At 37.8% G+C, this 14,571-nt stretch overlaps 1 protein-coding gene across 1 annotated transcript in view; it reads left to right on the plus strand.

Annotated features, from left to right (window-relative positions):
• BEGAIN (brain enriched guanylate kinase associated) overlaps positions 1-14,571 on the plus strand; it is a gene marked incomplete at its 3' end in the record, with an annotated part of 129,295 nt that overhangs the window by 89,490 nt on the left and 25,234 nt on the right. The gene's annotated exons all lie outside the window — the stretch shown is intronic.

The following is a 14,571-nucleotide window of genomic DNA, read 5'->3' on the forward strand; positions in this document are numbered from 1 at the left end:
CAGTTCATGCTTAGAGGAGCCCTCAGCATATGTAGTGATACCTCGTTCAGCCATCATGGAGTATACCTAAGCTGAACACAGGCCAGGAATGACAAGACCTTTCCCCAACCTAGGGCCAGGTTTATTTTCACTCATTGAATTTAGATAAAGTAGCCCTGTTTATAACTTAAATTTGCTGCTCAGATTTCCATTACAAAAGATCTGGATAAGTGGCAACTGCTGCCTTTACCCTGAGCTCAGGTAAGAGGCACTGTGTTCAATGAACTGAAAACCTCAGGAATATTTCCAGATAGCACTGTGACAGAAAGACCTTTAGCAGGAAGTCGGCTGTAAGCAGGTTTTGTTACAATGTCCTGTCACACAGTGTGTGCCCTGTAGGTTGGCCTTTTTCAAATAAGGAGCAAACCCCTACAGCTGCCAGTGATGTTGTAGGAGCTGACATACCCTGCTCAGGACGGCAGTACTCCTATTGACCTCAGATGCTTGCCCCAGAAAGAAACATTAAGTCCAAGTCTAGTACATTTTTGTACTGGGAAGGCAAATAATCATCCAGCAGGTATTTTACAAATGACTTGCAAAGAAAAGCATGCCTTTAGTTCACAAGCAGCACCTGGACAGCACTTCACTAACCAGATCTCTTTCTGAGATACGTTATTAATTATACACCAGCATTGAATTATTATTTTTTTTCCCTTTTACTGTTATGGAATTACATTTCCAGCTCATGACATGGGGTAGTCAAGGAAACAAGACTTTATAAGACCTTTCCTACTACAAGGCTGAATATCATATTAAGAGCAAATCATTCTTTGAGTGAAATGCCATAAAGGACGGGATCAAAACCCTCAGACAAAACACTCTAGCCCCACAATGTTATGTTTAATAACATTATACTGTTTGGAAATCAGGAAAACAAATCAGATTCTGCTGCAGGTCATTTTTTTAATCAGCAACTACTGTTGTTTATTAAAAAGGATAAATTCTATAATTTAACTGTGATGGACAAATTAGATCAGGTCAGTAATTTAGACTTGAGGCAATACATCATTTATCAGAGAAAAAGATGCTTATTTCCATAGCTATGTTTTGCAGAGTAAATACTGAAATCTGCATGCTGCATGACAATATTTCAGACAATTGCTCTCAAATGTCTTTACAGAGAAGGAGAGGGTACTATTGCTCAGGAATGTTTCACTTGCTTAAACATCCCATTATGGATTATATTCCTGTATTTTGCTTCAATCAAAGCATCCACAGCATTCAGAGAGAAGTGCTAAAAAACTAAACCCATGCATGATTGCAGTCCACCCTCCTCCTCTTGCAACTCTGATAATCCATCCCCAGCACTAAAAAACTTTTCCCCTTCATTCAAGCCAGGGCTTTTAATCTTTTATGGCTTGGAATCCCCCTGGTGCTGGACTTGCATCTTGGAAACAACTGACCAGGCATACACAAGCACATTAGAGTAACTCAGCAAAGCATTTCCTTGTTCCTCCCTCTCCTTCTCTGTAAAGACATTTGAGAGCAATTGGCTGAAATATTGTCATGCAGCATGCAGATTTCAGTATCTGCTGTGCACATTTGCTGGGTTTTCTTAAAACAGTTTCCTTCCTAGCTGTATTTTCAGTCTTGCTAATTATTGCAGAAGATATGTATGGGAAAAGGCATCGCTTTATTTTGGAAAATGATTAATATTCCAATCATTCACAGTGTGACTACAGATTTTTTTCAATGAGCTTAAATTAACTAAGTGCGTACTTTTGACTATTCTTCCGCAATGTACCATAGAATAATCTGGCATGAGAAGGATTAGAAAAGACTTGATTTAATTATATGCTCTGTCTGAGCAAATACAATTCAATTAAGGAAGATGTGATTATTAAATCTAAAATGCATCAATCAGCTGTATGAGCTTTAAATTAATAAATAGTTCTTTTACAGTTACCCAACTACTAGACAGAGAATCAGAATTAAAACCTCTAATAAAATTAACCCAAGTCTCTCAATGCAGTTTGTAAAGCATAATTTGCTGAATGGATCTTTACGCACCAGCTGTAGCAAGCTCAATGAAGTTTGTTCTAATGCTGGGTGATGTCAAAAGAGTAACAGGTTCTGTTTTGTCACAAAGTGTGTTTTTCTGTGTTGTGGGTCTAATTGAAGAGAGTGCAGTACAGTACACTGGGATGGTTTTGTCTCAAATTATATGACACTTTAAGATTCCTTTCAAAACTTCTATACTTTTCTGCTTAAATATTTTAGCAAATTTTCTTTCAAATTCCTAGTGTAGATATGGAAAAATTTCAAAGAATGCAGTGCATACTTAGACAAAGGACATCAAATAAAGTCTTAATTTCTATACAAGATGCCAGGAAAAAAGATTAAAGGCTATCAGAAATTTCTAAGTTATCAATTATTAAAGCTATCTTAGCAAGACAGATTTAATTCTTTGTCACAGGGTGCAGCCATTCAATACCCAACTGAAGATGTTAATGAGAGGTGTCCCAATGAGGGATTCAGTTTTGTTAGCTCTCCAAAAGCAGTCTAGTAGGAAAAATGCAGGGAGTACAGAGAGATGGTTATGCCAACCTGCTGTGCTGTTTTCCCACATGCAAAGCTCAAGCCACTTGGCTTTATGGGGTTGACATGAAGAGGAAGCTGAGCAAGCCAAACCTTGCCCTGGAGACCACTCCCCAGGAGTAGTGACACCTCTATACTTGCCTGGAGTCCTGGGACAAGACCATGCCGTGAGCAGGAGAGACCCCTGCTCTGGATACTGCCAGCGAGTCACAGAAAGCAAAACTTTGCTCCTCAGGCTGAATGTTTGTTTAATCACCCCTTGTTTTTTTCAGCTAAATTTTTCTTTCTACAATGCACTGGGGGTGGAAATAGTCTGTGGGCAGGAGAGACGCCAATAGCCCTGCATGATGCTCTTCACCAAGGAAAGCAGCTGTCTCCCCTTCCCAAGGTGACTGGAGAGTGATCTCCCTTTCCAGTACCTGCTCTGTTCCTCTGTGAATTTTCATACTGTTATATTAATGTATCTACATATCAGGCTTCACAGTTACAGTGACGCAGGAGCTCAGTAAATATAACATCACAGAGAGAAAATTCATTTGAACAAGGCTTATTTCATTCTGTGGTGACACACATAATTGGCTTTATCTGCTGCAATGAGATTTTGATAAACCCTCACTACATGGTCTTGCACAGTTTTCCATTGCTCAACTTCCAGGAATTTGTCTTCTGCATAAATAGCCAGAGATGAAAAAGGAAGAAGTGCCAGAAGCAGTTTTGGAGGAGAGTGTGAAAGGATCAAGGATCTGCCTGCTTCTTCCAAATTTTTAACTACATATATTCTTCCTTAAGTTGAGTTAACACAATTCTAAAGGCTCAGAGATTAGAATGAAGAATTTAATTTTCCCACAGTATCTAGTGCCAGCCAGCTTTGTTGTCTTCAAGAGAAGAGTTCTCAGTAGACTGCTGAAAGACAGGAGCCATCCATATAATTCCTGGTCAGAGCACGTTCCCCTCTCACAAGTAAAACAAGACAGAAAGCAGGATGCCCAGAAGAGATATGTTAATTAGGCATGTGGCCTTAGGTGGCAGATGTGGGCTCTGTGTAATCTTCATCCATTTGCTATAAGGAATAGAATTGGTTTGGTTTAGCTGTACTCTGCTAAAGCAAATAGGAAAGTATTGTCTGTGGAGGTGGAGACATATACCAGCCAGGCATCAACCTACATAACAAAAAAGGGATTGAAAGGGAAAATATAAACTGTTCTCATTTACCATGAAGTCAAGGTGTCAAGGATAAAACCAGTCCAGTCACCAAGGGGTATGAAAAGAGACTCTCTAGCTGCCTATATGCCAGCACTAAGAATCCAGTAATAAACTAGAAGAGTCAGAAACAATGCATGTGCATTGGTGCCAGGCTTAGCTGAAGGTCATGGAAAAGACTTGTGTGGCTGAAATGGTTAAATTAGCTTGTTTGGGATAGATAAAATGAACTGCAGAGCTTGTGAATAGCACTTTTGTACTATGCCTGGCAACTCTAAAATAGTAGCCTTGAATATTCCTGAATTATTAATAGAAGGCAGAGGCAGATCACATGCTGGTCTGTGCCTGCTACAGACCATCACACTGCAAAGAGTTGTGCAATATCTCTATAAACAGCTATTTGTAGCACACAGGAGAAAAAAAAACCCAGTCATCTTTACCCTTAATGACTTATGCTGATGGTCACTTATAGCCAATACAGAGCTCTTTAGAAGTGGTTAAAAAAACTCCAAAAAAATTACAGTTTCCTGATTATGAAAATGCTGCATTAAACATGAAGGAATTCTGTCTTAGCCTTCATGATGATAAATACAGGGACTCATCTTTGAACTAAAATGAGTTTTAGCTTAAGGTTAAGAGATCGTGAATTTATTACATTTGATATCTGTACACATAATAAAATCCAAACCAATAATATATGTACTAAATTCAAAAGAAAGACTGATTCTTGCAAAACTGATAATTATTTTGAGCCAAACCATTTGTGAGAAAGCTATTCACATTGTTTTCCTAACAACAGATCTCACATTTAGGAATAAAAGAGAAGGAAGGAATGATTTTTAAAAAATTAAGATAGTAAGTAAAAACTGCTATGTGAACTGGAAACTGTACAAGTAGCATGTGGAAAGAACTGATAGCAGTCAATACCAATTACAAGCCATGAAATATAGAGAATAGATAAAGGATGCAAAAGGTTACAGGAAAAGAATTTGCAAGATTAGGTACAATAATGCAGCTGACATTCCTATAACTAGAAGAAATTTTTAAAAATTACTTTGGTATTTTTCCTACTTTGGATGGCAGAGCGTGCTATGGCTCTAGTACTGTAAAGGAGGAGATGCCAATGAGCTTTTTGTGTTCAGGAAAATAAGATATTTCTGTATCATGAGATGACAGAATATTTTGTACTTTTGACAGTAACTGAGGATGATAGTAAACACAGATAACTAAAAATAGATGGCTTAACTTAGCAGTTCTTTAAAGACAGTTTCAGGTTTTGAAATGACCACATCTAAAATGCATTTGAGGCTTTAGTATGTATTACTAAGAAATCTGAAAACCATGGACAATTTCCAGAAGATTGAAAGAAAATATACCATTAGATAAAAAAAAAAGAAAAGAAAAGAAATGAGCAGTGAGATCTCACTATATTTTTCCTGAAAGCTTCACTCTAAGCCACCTACTAGATTTTCAACAAAGCTAATACAAGGAAGCACAAAATGTGTGCTTCATGTCACCTGTTCTAGGTTGTTGATTAAGTATAAAGGAACAGCTAGTCCCTGAGCTCCTCTCTAGTCAAATAAGAGACAGAAACACCTCTACAGCGTGACTGGGTCATCTTAAAATAAGTGTCTAAGCACACAGACAGAAACACACTCTGGACACATTTCTTCCGCTGAATAGAGACTAAACAAGAAGCTGTTTGCAGTGATTTACATCTGGATGGTGAGATGAGGTTAAATTATGAGACATGAATACCAGGTTCCTGTGACTGTGACAATACTCTATCATTCAAAGCTATGAGTCCCTTCCTGTGTTCATCCTGTACATCTATGTTTCTTCTTTTTTGCCCTAAAAGAGTAATACACTTAAAATGATCTTTCTTAGGAAGCAAAAAAGGCCAAACTCTTCAAAAAGTTACGTAGTGAAGAAAAAAAAAGACAGTCCCATCCATTAAAAAATTGTGCCATGAAATTTGATTTTCATGAAAACTGGGAAGAGTAGCTGAACAACTAATAAAAACAAGTCAAGAAACATATAAGCATACAGAACTTTCCTCAAGAGCCTGAAGCATACTTCCTCTTCTAAATACGGTTTTCTGTCATGGTTTTCGTATTTACTGTCCTCTATTAAGCCAAGAGCACTGCGTAATTAGCAGATAGATGCCCTAGTGCTAGGGCAGGGAGTTTCAGATGGTTTTCTTTTTACATACATTATTTAAACATTATACTCATATTCTGGGCATGATTCCCTAAGTTCAATGTCAAAACCTGTTTGTTAGTATGTTGGGGTAACAGGATATGGTCTTGCAGAGGTGACAGTACAAGTAGCCTCTCTAAATATCATTATATACTTATATCATTATATACTTAGAATGGTTCAAAAATCTCGTATTTTGCTCTTTCCTGGATTAGCTGTTCCTGTTGTTCCAACAGTGCTTTTTAAAACAAAACAGTTCCTTTACCAAGGCCTAAGGATAAAACTTTGATTCATTATAAAGGGGAGATCAGATTTAACCTGAAGTGAACAAAGGCTTTACACAACCTGAAGGGTGTCCCTGTAGCTTAAAGTCTGTGGATTTTTAAACCAAAATCTGATAAACTCTAAGGGCTTAGATCATCCTCTCCTAAAGTCTCAGCTGTTGGAGAAAGCTTCACTGGAAGGTCATTTCTACAAAGATCCTCTTACAAATTTTCTGAGCCTTTCCACCTGCTCTCATCTTTGCTCACAGTCCTCCTGTAGCCAAACACACAAAAGCCAGCTTAGCTTTGTAGCAGCATATCGGGCTTTGAAGACACTTGTTGTAGCCCTACACTGTGTAATGAGTTTGCAGTGTGTCCACACATCTTTTCCCATCCTACTCAAACTCTGCTTCCTCCTCCTGCATCAATAATAGATACCTCAGGTAATTCTGCAGAGATTTCCAGTATTGTGGGATTGGGAAGTTCTGATCATGATGTCAAAATTTGCTAACACAATTAGGAGAGTCCAAGATTCCTGACTCTGCCTTCTAAATGATTGACTTCCCTAAGAATTTCTATTTGTGCCTTTACACTATCAACTGAGTTTCAAGCACATATTTGCCTCAAGAGGAAGAGTAACAAGATCAGGTTTAACAGTGCTAATGTAAGTTTCAAAGTATAAATGCAATAGTTATTTTTAAGCATAACTTATTTTTAAGCATAACAGCAAAACTCTGGGTGAGTACCCAGGTACCAGAGTCAACTCTCAGCTGCAATTTTTTAAGGTTGAAAATTACTAATTGGATGAATACTTCCTTTAGCCGGGATCAATGATTTTCTATTCAAAATACAAAGCTCCACCCTGTACCTCTCCTGCTGGAGTGTGAAATGCTTTTATTGGCATGTAGCTGCTGCAGAAAATAGTAGGTTCCAAGCCCTTTTTTAATTTTTTTGGGGGGATATGGGGGGGAAGGAGGAGTTGCTTTTTGCTGGTACTTTTTGTTTTGGTTTGTTGGGTGGGGGTATTTGCCAGTATAGTTTGTTTGTATAGGCTCAAAACACTGTAAATTCTTATAAAGTTACAACATGTCTTAGGGAGTAAGAAATACCATATTTTCACATTTCCCTTAGACTGGAAGTGTATTCTGTAATTTTGTCCTGATAACATATAAAGAGCCACCTGTGCAGAAGTTGAAGCTAGAGCACGAGGTGCACAAGAAAAGTGGTCTCCGGAGGTGCCCAGTTACAGAATCGGACCAGTTCCTGTTCTAGAGAGAATGGTATAAATACAAAAGTAAAGAAATGGCATTTACAGGGGGAAAATGATGGCTAGAGAGAAGAAAAAAAATTCCTCCATGACCACAGTTTATCAGTGGGAGGTTGGGTCTCACACGGGAAGAGAGCAATAGATTGTGAAGTGGAAAGAAGTAACAGGGATTGACAGCAGAAATGAAGAAGGAGAGGAATGGTGGTATAAACTGCTGTCTTTATAGTAAAACAGGACCCTGGAGAATAACCTGCTTTCATTAATTTTCTACTACAACTCCTGAAATACAAACACCTGCACCGATGAAAGGTGCCATGAGGAAAGGAAAATGCACTTTGTTGATACTTTCTACCTTAATGTGTTTAATAACTGTGTAGATGACTTCTGCACAGCTTGGCTCTAGCAGCCAGGATTATTTAATACCTTAATAGACAAGTTAACTAACAATTTTATAGAAAACATTAACATTTGAAATATAGAGATTAGAAAGTTTGGCAACTTTGATGGAGGCTGTATCAATCATTTCTATTACAGTTGCACACAAATTTTTCTGCTCTGAATCCCTGGGTGCAGTACCAAAAATAAAATTTAACAGTACAAATGCTTATGCATGAGCCAAGTTAAAAAGAGGGAGGTCTTAAATCAAAACCTTCTCAGCAGGACATTAAGTACAAGGATTTTTTTTAAACTAGAAGTAAAAGCTCTTAACCTAAGCAACTTCAGACAAGCAATTAAGAATAACCAAAGACCAATGTTAGTAGACATTAAGGCATACCTTATTACAGCACACATTGCATAAAGAATTCTGAGTTATATTAAACTGGGATGCCATGAATTTTAGCAGCTGTTTCATAGGAAAAAGTTATGAAAATCAGTACATGTAAGAAGGACTCTAGATGTATGCTGGATATTCAACTTTTATACATGATCTATCTGGGGTTTCAACAGTTCTGCAAAGCTAAGCATATTACCTAAATATAATAATAATACATGCCTAAAGTGATCAGAGTAATAATCATTTCTTAGCACTTACTGAGGCAGAGTAAAAAGTCTAGGAACATAGCTGGTAAAATATCAATAGCATCTGTCAATCCTGTCTTGTGTACCGTGTCCATCCACAGCAGAACTGCTTTCCCTCTCTCTGATGAGGTACCTTATAGCTTTCTCTAATTATATTTATCATAGGAAGGCAGATGGTCTGACTTTTCAAAAACATATATTTCCCCTATTATATCACAGTTGGGGAATCTGCTGGTGGAAGAAAGAGCTTGTATGTAAAACAGTCTGGATGAAATTCATTCCTAAATAAAATCTCTCCTCTGACAACAGTAACACAAAAGTAGACCTTACCCTTATGAGCTATGAAAAACCTTGAACACACTTCGAAAGTTGCTGGAGCCATCCCCATTAAGCCTAACATATGCTAACACCAGTTAATCAGCAGATACTGCCATCCATTCTCATTAAACTAAATCAGTTCCCTGGGAGACACCCCAATAAACTGATCATCCCAATTAAGCTTTTCCCAATTAATTTGTTCTTCATAGGTGTTTTAGCATTGTTTCGCTTAAATCACCAGTCTTCTACTACCCTGTCTGTGACTTCAGCAGCACTTTTCCTATAAACAGGGGCTACTGAATGCATTCCAGAGGTGAGATATATCTTGTGGAGGTACTAATTTTCAAAGAAATTCCTGATATTTCAAAGGGTGGATGTTGAATGGCAAAGTGATTAACTGGATCTGAAGAACCACAGGCTCACATATAAGTTCCAATGCATGGTTTTCTTATCTCCTCCATGGACTCCAGGCTTATTCCACCTTTTCCCATGCCCATCAGATTTCCTTTCTGGAGCAGTCCTCTCTAGCTACTGTATGCTTACAAATTAAAATTACAACTTTTCAACTAGACAGCATGGTACGCTAGACTCTGTTAAATGTATTATATACACAACCTTCACCCTTTTCTTAAACATAATAGTAGTCAGTCATAAGTCACAGGCTTGCAGCAATCCTCTAGATCTAGGGCTGAAACTTAGACACCTGCTTTGCCATAATGAAGAATTTAAATGTCCAAGATAATTAAGGACAGTTTCTTGCACTTGTCAGCCTGACAACTCTCAAATTTGTTTTTCAACCATAGTTGATGGATTTAATACATATTTTTTATTATTTAACAAGTGTAGAAGTCAAATAATTCAAAAGGGTAAACTGCCGGGTGTCTACAAGATTAATTTCTTCATGGTAATTGAAAAAAACCCATTTGCACTATGAAAAATAGGATCATTTAAACATGTTTGTTCCAAGGCCAAGATAAAGAGCAGGTAATTCTTATATTTCAGCTGTCAAGTTAACATGGACATGTGACTGGAAAAATACATGAACCCGTTGAGTGCAGACCAACTAGGGCTGTACCAAAAATGTTTATGACTTAGGTCATTAGTTGCCATAATTCACCCCTTGTAGCAGATGCCTTCTGAATCTCTTCAAGGGAGTGTTGAATGATTCAGCTATTACTCGTGGCCTGAATGTAGAACCAGCTATTAGTCAGGTTCTCTTACCAGTGTTCCTTATATGTGGATCATGCTACATTCAGCTATATACACAAGTATGTATCTTATTCTGCCATCATGTACATACAGAAACCCAAACAATGCTGACTATCTATCTTTACCCACAGAAACAGAATTAGTGAATTTGCAGAGCAGAATGACAATTAATTCAGTGAAGACCAGCAACCAGTTATAGCAGAAATGTGTCTGAGATACACATGGTTTTCATGCATATGATGTACCTTTTTCCCAAGAAAAAAGAGAGCAGAATGGGTTAGTGGGGTCATAGATTTGGAATAGAAGAGATTTGGAATTGGATTGTCTTGGAAGGGTAGACACAAAAGTAATTTAAAAAAAAAATATCATGATATAAAACCAAAGAAGTTAAAATTTACTTCCAAAGAAGGTGTACTACTGAAATAAGAAGGAGAAGACACAGTAAAAATGAATAATCAAAATGACTGGAAAATATTATTGCTGACTGCAAAAACAGCAAACCCGCTGTCTAGGAAAGTTTTAAGTTTGCTGGCTTAGGAGGGGAGCACACACACAGAAAACAGAGGGGACATGGAGGATTCGCATTTATAGTATGGCCTGGGTAGGACATGGAAGAATAGTCAATACATCTCTTAAGTAGCCATAAGACCCTGCTGCTCCTTGCTGTAGCAGGATCAGAAAGCCCTACTCACCAGGAATCTCAACAGCTTCTTTTCTCCTCCCTTTCTCGGCCTTTATCACTGTTCCCTCACAGTCAGCCCTTGCCTTCACCACCTCCATCTTCCTCTCCCAGGAGTTTTTAGAGGAAGGATAGTGACCAGGGTAGTTCTGGTGGGACATGGTAGGGACTGTCAACTACGTGGTGGTGAGGAAAGATGAAGTCCTGAACTCCAGAGGAATGGGGAAAAGAGGGTAGGACCTTCAAGTGAGAACCCCTCCTGAAAACCTCCTGTCTGTTTTTACCCCATCATCCACAGTTCTTCCAAAATCCCAATATGAGCTACCTCAGTGAGATGCTTGAGCTAGTTTCATCACTGAGATATGAGAGTGGTCTCAAATTCCCGAAGGGAAAAGATGAATAAAGACTGGGTTGATGGTGGTTCCAGCTCCACTGTTGACAACATTCTCCTCTCTCATCCCTGTAATAACCTGTCTGTGAGAAAAAATTATCAGCCTGGGAGGAGAAGACACCAACAGGAAAAACAGATATCCAGAAAATTCCACAGGAGAATAGAACTTATGAGGCATGTGGTAGCAGATGAGGGCAAAGTCTCATAACTGTCCAGGGGTGATGATAAATGCTTGAATTTTCAACTACCTTTAAGTTCTGTGTCTGAGATCACGCATGCATTGTGGGGTGGGGTATGAACAAACAAATAAACAAAACAAAACAAAAATCCTCCTCCCCCTCCCCCAAAAAAACTAACAACAAAAAAACCAAACAAGTAAAACCCCAAACAAACAAAAAAAAAAAAACAACAAAAAAAAAACCCAAGAAAAAATAAATACACACAAGAACCCAAGGAATTATTCTGACAGGAGGTACAATCAAATTTGCATATATTATAGATGTTCCTCAGCCAAAACATATTATTGTTCTCAGTACAAGACTGGAATTCAATGAACTGATTTATAGTTGAGATTATATTATCTGATTTAACGTTATCTTTAAACCCTAAAATCTATGACTCAGACTTCATCCAAAGAAAATACACATTGCTCAAATATTTGTTTATACTTAAGCTTTTCTTAATAAATGGGCTAAAATTGCTCTTTTGTTGTAGTTTACCAGAGAACAGAAGCATCAGTCCAACAGCCTTGTGAATTTTCTGCCCTTAAAGAAAGCTTTGCTGCAGAAAATATTATAGACTTTCTGCCTGAAATTATTCCCTCAAGCCACCACTAATGTAAACCTAAATAGATAAATCACTCATTTTGTGCTTTGGTATTTTAGGATGTACCACAAGAGAAAGAAATAAGCAGTTACTGTGAACTTCAGTAGCATGAATAAAGCTTTTTTGGGAAATCCTTGCAATACAGTTTTAACTGCTCAATTTTAAAGTAGCAGTAGGGCAAGCAAACAAAAAGAGATTTTATTACCAAAGAAAAAAGAATTATAGGAAATATGAAATTAGGGAAGAAACAATCCCGGTAGTATATTGATTTCCGTAGGGGTTTACACTTCATTAGATGTGTAGATAATTACCAAGATAGTGCTGATGTTTTTCAGAAGTCTTGGATTCCCATTATTTTACATTTGCTGCCTTTATCTATCATTTACAGAATTACACAGATCAGAATTACTATTATTTTTTACAGTCCTACTAAGTACTACTATAAACCTTTGCCTGACCTTGGAGACTTTACAGCTTGTCCACTCGTTCCTGAAGTGGCTCATTCCATCAAGGACTGAGAAGATGTTCAGAGCTATTTTGGAACCAGATATGTCTCTGGGGCTGAGGATTTCTATAGTGAAATAGAAGCACTGAAATAATCTATGTGGGAAATACACCACACAAAAGCCTCATGTACAACTTAAGCTCCGCAATGATGATTAAAGGGGCTTGAAGGCAAGAGTAAATAGAGCTTTGTGCAGGCTTTTTGCACCTGCATGAACATTACTCTAATTGCTTAGGCTTATTTACTTTTCCTCTCACAGCCAGAACCTAGAGATAAGCTTCCACTGCAAATCAGTTTGAATAAAGCCGTCTGCACCAACAGCAGAAGGAAGTGAGCCCATGAATGTGTTCATTTTACTTCACAGGCATGAACAGTCCATTATTACAGTCAATTATTCCTACTTCTTCTCCAACCAAACACTAAGCAAAACATGAAAATTAAAGCCTTCAAGTTGGCAGTGCACACACTTAGTCAGAATGGGATACCAAGCAGATGACTGGTGTATCCAGGAGCAATGTCATAGCCTTTGCTTTCAAAGTTGTCTTCTACAGCTAACGATAAAAATTCCCCAAAATAAAAATCTGGGGGAGGAGGAATGATTATTACATGTTTAAACAAACTGGTTAACTCCAGATTTATATCTTTATACTCATCATTTCTAACTGCCTGCATCAGAAACGTGATATAGAAGTCAAGGTATGTCCCTTGCAGTGCTTACTGGCAACCAGAATAAAGGCACTGAAGCTGCTATAAATGTGCTGTATCTTAAATGTATGTTCCATGTAGGAAAGTTACATGAGTGGTTAGATTTAAATTATAGTATTACTGAAAATGCTGCATATAAATTAATGTTTTCCTATTGCTAAGAGATACTAAAAAAACCCCTAAATGTTAAGTAAAATTGGTCCATTTTGTCAATGAGGAAAAACAAGGGGCAGACTGAGTGCCTGACAACATGTCAGAAACACAGCTCGAACGTCACACATGCCCCAAGAGATTCAGAACTAGCTATTACCATCAGGGTTTTGAGATATAATAGATATTTCTAATAAATCACCAGCTTAAAACTATTCTGTATATTATAAAGGATTAAAGAACAGAATAGAAACATCATTATGCTAATTATTCATCTGTAAACTGACTATTGTATGGAGCATAGGTTTCTCCATCTCAGAAAAAAAAATAGGAGAAATGCAAAAAATAGAGCAAAGAACAATAGAATGAGAAACCTTTGGAGTGTGTTCCACACCAAGCACAAATACACAAACTGGACTCTTGTAGAAATGGCAGAGAGAAGAGGATCCCAGGAAGGATATCCAAAAAGCCATGAGAAGCAAGGATAAAGCAAACAGGAATGATTTCTTATCTCAACCAACAAAAGAACCAGAGAGCATCAAATGAGAGTAGCAAGTAACAGATTGAGAACAAAAAAGGGGAGGCTCTTAGCCATAACATCACATCCTTAAAGATCTTCCTGCCACAGGATATTATGGGTGCTAAAACCACATCTGGACTAAGATTGTGATAAGATGAATGATGGCATAGTATCACCTGTAAATTACAAATACCTTAAATCGCAAGTTACCAGAGGTTGGGAGGATATTCTGGGAAATTATGACTCTTTGCTTTTTCTGCTCTTGTACACTACTCTGGGCACCTCTGCTCTCAAACAAGTAGTAGACTAGATGCAACTCTGACCTGACTAGTACAGTTCTTGTGCTGTTCAGTCCTTTTGTTGGTCTCAGTAAAATACTTAGTTTGGAAAGACTAAGCTGATGCAGCCTTTAGGCCAGAAGGGTAAGCTGTGAAAAAATGAATCTGAGAGACGAACAGCTTGTATTTAATTCTTTCCCAGTTATACCTTACCAGGATATTTTTATATCCACATCTTGCAGCTTTTCCTGCTGCATCCTTTCCTACTTAGCCATTAGCAAATCACTACCCTGTTTATACCATGAGGCTTAGTATAAGCTAGATAGGAGCTATATCCAGCTACTTGTGACAGGGAAACACACAAGTAAAATTATCAGTAAAAACTGATCAAGTTTTGGATATGATTTTTAAATGTCCAGGACAGACACCCACAGCATTATCTGCAGGAGTGAATAACTTTAGCTT

This window comes from Gallinula chloropus (assembly GCF_964237585.1).
Source record: "Gallinula chloropus genome assembly, chromosome: 14".
Lineage (NCBI taxonomy): Eukaryota > Metazoa > Chordata > Aves > Gruiformes > Rallidae > Gallinula > Gallinula chloropus.